Raw genomic sequence first — 6,000 nt, 5'->3', positions numbered from 1 at the left:
ATGTGACTCACTGCAAAGCTGCATTGGTTTTGGTTATATTGGTTATATTATTTTAACAGTCATTAGGAAATGAGCATGTAGAATAAAGTGTTTTCTGTTCACTGTTTTTTCCAGTTGTGTTAGTTTTGCCAACATGGCCTTGGTCTAGTTTTTCAGATTTACATGTGCAATGTGTTTGATAGTATGGTCTGTTTTTTCATCTGTGGGAGTATAATGCAATTCTCTTTGAATAGGATGGAAGAATCCTATTGTTTATCCACAAAACAATATAAAATCTAGTATATTATGAGATGAAGGTCTATAAAGACCCTGTAAGTGTACTTTGAATTTACAGCCTTTCTTTTATTAAGAGTTTCATAATAAATCATACATAGCTGGATATGGCTAGATATAAAAATAAGAAACTATCTCTTCTCTTGTACTATGGCTGTCCTTAATACCAAATGTATAGACCAATCAGTTGTCTTGCTTCAGAAATGTAACCTACGACACACACAATGTTACAGAATAATTCTGGCTATTCTTGCACAGATTCGCCAGATTCTGACTCAGAAATATTGGTGTAAATGCAAAATAGCTCCATTAACCTCAGTGAAGTAAGTGTGCTGAATTTGGTCCACTATTTCCAAAGGCAGAGCAACTTCACTATCAAATACAAAGGAGTTCAAGAGCTTTTCACAGTTTGGAATCTTCTCAAGGGAGCTACATTACTTACATACTCTTCAATATCTCACTCACAAACTGAGTCATTATTACAAATTGTTGTCGTTTCAGCTAGGATTTCTAGATGCGTCATTGAGTCCCGTACACAAATTCTATACTAATTCTTCCATCCCTCTGTTTTTCCCTTGTCAAGAAGGTTTAAGCAGATACCCTGTCCCCTGCTGGCATACTTAACTGGTAATTATAGTAGAATAATGCTGTAGGTGTGTCACCCCATCTGGCCAACAGTGCTAGCATATGAAATGACAAACATCATATGAGGCATAGAAGAAAGGTTCCTGGCCTTTGGAACTTATTGAGTAAGCAGATATGTGTTGAGTCTATAGTGGGTAGGAGGAATTAGTGTTTGTAGTCTTTGTGGGAAAACTGAGTTATGAGGAGCAATTTGAAAAAAAGAGAGAGAGGCTGGGTCTTTTGCATTACTACAGGAAGAGAATTCCAGGAATAGGGGACTGTGTGGGAGAAATGAAGATGAGAGGGAGAAGGATAGAAAGGGAGTAGTGAGGCAGGGTTCACTGGCAGAGCAAAGGGATGAGACTGGAAGTAGTAACAAATGTAAATTAACATTCCTTTACTTTATATGGTAATAGGGTCCAGACTGGAGCCCTGTACGGGACTATTTTTTTAATCCTACTCTGGTCCAGCCCCCCTTTCCCACACTCCCACCCTCTCCCACATTGTTTCTTGCATTTTTATCCCTCTCCCACCCACAAAAACCTTAGATCCACAAATCCCGGAAGAGATACAGATACTCCATGCTACTGAAAAAACAAACGGTCAGTTGATATATATATATATATATATATATATATATATATATATATATATATATATATAATGGAATTCAGACATAATTTATACCACTAAAAGAATAAAACCAATCTTGCTTAAACCATGTAAAAATACTTTAATGCCTGTTATAATAGACATCAAATCTCTTTCTATCTCTCGCTTACATGTACATATTAAAACCTTTATTTTTTAAAAAAAAGATTTAGTATTTTCCTGCAAATTACCAATCTGTTTCCACCCCCCCATCCAATCCCAGCAAAGAAAATTTTGCCCACTCCTGCTATTATTGCATCCGGTCCTGTGGGACCCATGGGATCCCAGTCCCACTGCAGGGCTCTGGTCCAGATTTGTGTATTAATTGGTTTATCTATCAAGTATGTGTCTGCCAAAGAATAGCCCCTATTAAAGACCAGCACTCACTGTTTTAGGTAATTGAATAAAAAAATGATAGAGATCACCATCAACTGATAAATACGTGCCAGGAATTGAAATACAAACTGGTGCAGATCTGGAGTTTACCTGCCCTGCAGTTGCTTCACCAGATCAATATCTCGAATGAAACTATGGTTTTCACCAGGATTGTGAGTATCAAGAATAATTGTGGATTATCAGCGGGTATAAATATACAGTATATCGTTGAGGGGATTGTTGCAGTTATTTTATTATTTAACTGCTTACTGCTGGGTTTCTGGCATCTCCTTCAAGGCTTCTGGTACTGGCCACTGTTGATGATAGGCTACTGCGCTAGAGGGACCACTGCTCTGATTTGGTATAACAAATCCCATGTTCCCTGTTTATTTCTACAAAGTGTGCCTAAGTGCTTTTCAATTGGGGCTGGGGAGAACCCTGCCCCAGTTAGGGAAGGATCTAAATGTAGATGTGATGTGATCAGTGGGGTTAATGAACAGTAGGAAGTGAAGTAGGGTGAGGAACTGCATATATTACAAGAATAAGATCTTGTGGTTTTTCAGCTTTGGTATGTGCATGTCTTGATGCTACATTAAAAGGTTTCTCTGGTAATAATCACTGTTACGAACAATACTTTGGGGCATCATAGAAGAGGTGAGTCATAAAGAGAGTCTTGAAGGGTGGTATTTTGGTAGATCAGAATTGGGAGGGCATTGCATGTATCATGGGTAGCAGTCTTTTTAGGCCTCCAGGGTGGAAGATGGCACAAGAGTGGGCCTGTACCATCTCAATTCCTGGTACAGCATGTGTCTTCAATCACCCATCTGGAAGAGCTAAAAATAAGCCCATTAGTAAATGAGGTCAGGAAACTGTAAATGCTAACATTAAAGTAATTTTAGATTTTTGGAGTTTCAGAACAGTTCACTGGTCTGCATTCTGGAGCTGTACATGTCTTCGATGTTCATATTGAAGAAGGCCCAGTGGAGTTGTTGGAGAAAAATGAGAAAAAGCCAGGTAAGATTCATTAGAAAAACAAAGGAATAATAGTTCTCTGTCACCACAGGTTGGAAGTCTTGGGTGATGGTTTCATTGCTGATGGAAAGGTATAAACATGAGATGGTATCTGATGGTATTATTCGTAATGGGAATTGTACTTTTTCTATTATTAAGTGAATCACTGTAACTGAAGGGTCAAATCCTAAGACACTTGCTCAATTTTTACTCAGTAGTTTTTTGCAGTATTTATTCCTTAATAATATTTTCCTATTTATTTGGAGTAATTTTCCATTTGACAGAGGGAGTGGAATTAGAATTTTGCTATTCTCTTCTTTCAGAATTTGAGCCAAATTCTGAAGATCGTACTCAGACTTTAATAATCATAATCATACCTAGGTATTAAATAGTGAGGTTAGTGGAAAATCTCCAGAAGCAGAACAAAGAAACCAGGTTTTGTTAGGGGAAACATATAAATGCAAGGGACTCTCAGAGAAAGACACAGGAAGCTTTGGACAGAAGAGAGGAGCTTGCTTTTGTTGCAGGGGTGTCCCTTTTATTAGGGGAGTCAACCAAGGTCAGAGAAAGCTAGCTGACCTAGACAAAGAGAGAGGCTCCATGGTTCTGAGGAGAAACCACGAGCTGCAAGAGAAGGATCCTGGACACCCCAGAGAATCCTGTCCAAGCCCAAAGAACTCTCCAGAGAGGGATGAGGAACCTGAGGTGGGAAAATGCGTAGGGTTGTGTTTTATTATTTTGTCAATCTGTGGATCTGTTGTGCTAAGTAAGAAGTAATTTTGTTTAGAATTCTGTGCAAAGTCAGTGTGTCGGTGGGCTTCGCTATTAAATTGTAAACCCAGACCATCATGCAATTCTGAGAGGGGATGTGTTTAAGCTATGGGAAGTCTGAGGGGTTGCGTTAGTCCCAGCATCTAGCTGTTGGACTGTGGGGTCTCAGCTCTCAGGAGGGGTACTAGACAGAGGATCTGCAGCCCAAGAGTGTGCCTAGAAACACAGGCAGCTGCCTAGGGTGGCAGATTTCTGGGAAGCTGCCTAGGAGGGCCGATTTGTCCCAACCATGCCTCCATCATGACAGAGGGGTGGCTGAACTCTATTTAAGTGGGGTTATAACCTAGTTTGCCAGGTCACAATGCCATTCACTCCAATTTGGCTTGGCCATCCTCTTTCATGATGAAGGGATGGACAAGCCAAATTTGAGTTGTGTTGTGACCCCATATGCAAGGTTGCAATGCCACTCAACTTTGGCCTGGCTGCCCCACCACTACTCATGACTGAGGTGGGGCCAGACCAAATCTGCCTCCCTAGTTTATGAAGAGGGTGTCAGCAAACTGAAGTTTTACCTATGGTAGTAGATTCTCTTGAGCGGCCTCCTCCTAGAAACTTCAGCCACAGGCAATGCCTGGCCTCTGTTCAGACTCAAGGGGCTTAAAGAGGTGGGCTCCAAACACAACAGCCTTGTGACTGTCCAGCCAGCAGGAACTTTACCAGGGCTTTGTGTGTGTAATCAGAAATTGAACCTTGTGCACTCTGTGGTGTTTGTGCTTCAGGCAGGTCCAGTACTGCAAAAATTATCCTTGAACAGTCACTGAAATAAAAACCTCCAATTCACTTCAGCATCTGGGGATCTTTTTAAAGTTGCTTTATGCAGCATTTGTAGTGGTGATTTTTTTGTTATTCACAGTAATATTTGAAGATGGCAAAAAATTATCTGATAAGTATGTGAAAGTTTTCACAATACAGGTTCATCCCAGCAATGTTTATGGGTAGTTATTTTGACATTGATTGAACAGCCTGAGTGATTTATTTGAACCCTATTCTTGTTTTTAAAAGTTCAGTCATCCAGGAAGGGAGCAGAAAAAATAACACACGAGATAAGTGACCAGGCACACAGCTTGAATTGCAAATACTCAAAGCAAAAGCCTCAGTGAAGAGTTGTGAGGAGAATCCTGAGGTGGAAATATATTTGCATAAAACATTCATTAGCTAATTTTGAATAACAAATTCTTAGAAATTGAAGTTCATTCATGAATTATTCAAAAGTAGATAAAAGGTCTTATGTAATCAAATAAGATTTTTTTTTTGCTACAAATACTTCACCTAGTTTTATTCATGCTCTTGTATTAAAGAGCATATACAAGTTCTACAGAGGGGCAAAGTTTTGCTGAAACCTATATTGGTCCATGTTTTTGTTTTTGGGGTCATGTTCTATGCTCCCTACTTCTCTGCATAGTACCCATTAGCACTCTTCTCTCTTGTTCATATAACTCATGTGACACAGAATATTTTAAACTATACTACAATAGGCTGAGTTCTGGATATTGAGCTATGGATAATGATTCCCCAGAAAGACAATCAGGGGCTCAGCTGTGGCACCCTGATCCTGGCCCACCCAAAACAACCAGGTTTGGTTGAGGGGACTAAGGGTGTGGTTGGCATATATTGGTGCAGATCCCACCATCTCCGCACCTCATTTGCCTGCAGTCACTAACTCACCCTTCCCTACTTGAATTACTCATGATCCTGGCACAATTAATCTGTGCAGATGGCTCTGGTAGGGGCATGCAGCCAGCCTGAACAGAGATGCAAAATAACACTGGTGTTCAAGGCAAAAACAAAAAGCTAGAATTTAGCACCTGCAGTCTTATTATGTTGTATAGATAGGGCTCTACTAAATTTATGGCCATGAAAAACGCGTCACAGACCATGAAATCTGGTCTTTTGTGTGCTTTTATCCTATACTATACAGATTTCATAGAAGAGACCAGTGGGGTCTCTGACCGGGGGTCCTGACCCAAAAGGGAGTTACAGGGCAGTTGCAAGGTTATTTTAGGGGGATTGTGGTATTGCCACCCCTACTTCTTGCGCCACCTTCAGAGCTGGGTGGCTGGAGAGCGGCAGCTATTGGCCGGCTGCCCAGCTCTGAAGGCAGTGCCCCGCCAGCCGCAGCACAGAAGTAAGGGTGGCAATACCATACCATGCCATCCTTACTTCTGCACTGTTGCTGGCTGCAGCTTTGCCTTCTGAACCGGCTCCCGGCCAGCAGCTGCCTCTCTCCAGTTGCCC

The 6,000-nt window shown here is 40.9% G+C and overlaps 1 long non-coding RNA gene across 1 annotated transcript; it reads left to right on the top strand.

Moving 5' to 3' along the window:
• Positions 1-231: 231 nt before the first annotated feature.
• Positions 232-2,938, top strand: LOC122461179. Its single transcript, XR_006282960.1, has 3 exons — positions 232-311; positions 1,944-2,096; positions 2,839-2,938. It is a non-coding gene; the product is annotated as an uncharacterized LOC122461179 (long non-coding RNA).
• The last annotated feature ends 3,062 nt before the right edge of the window (positions 2,939-6,000 follow it).

Source organism: Dermochelys coriacea, chromosome 7 (genome assembly GCF_009764565.3).
Source record: "Dermochelys coriacea isolate rDerCor1 chromosome 7, rDerCor1.pri.v4, whole genome shotgun sequence".
Taxonomy (NCBI): domain Eukaryota; kingdom Metazoa; phylum Chordata; order Testudines; family Dermochelyidae; genus Dermochelys; species Dermochelys coriacea.
Note: the sequence above shows the minus strand (reverse complement) of the source record. Positions and strands in the feature narration are given on the sequence as shown.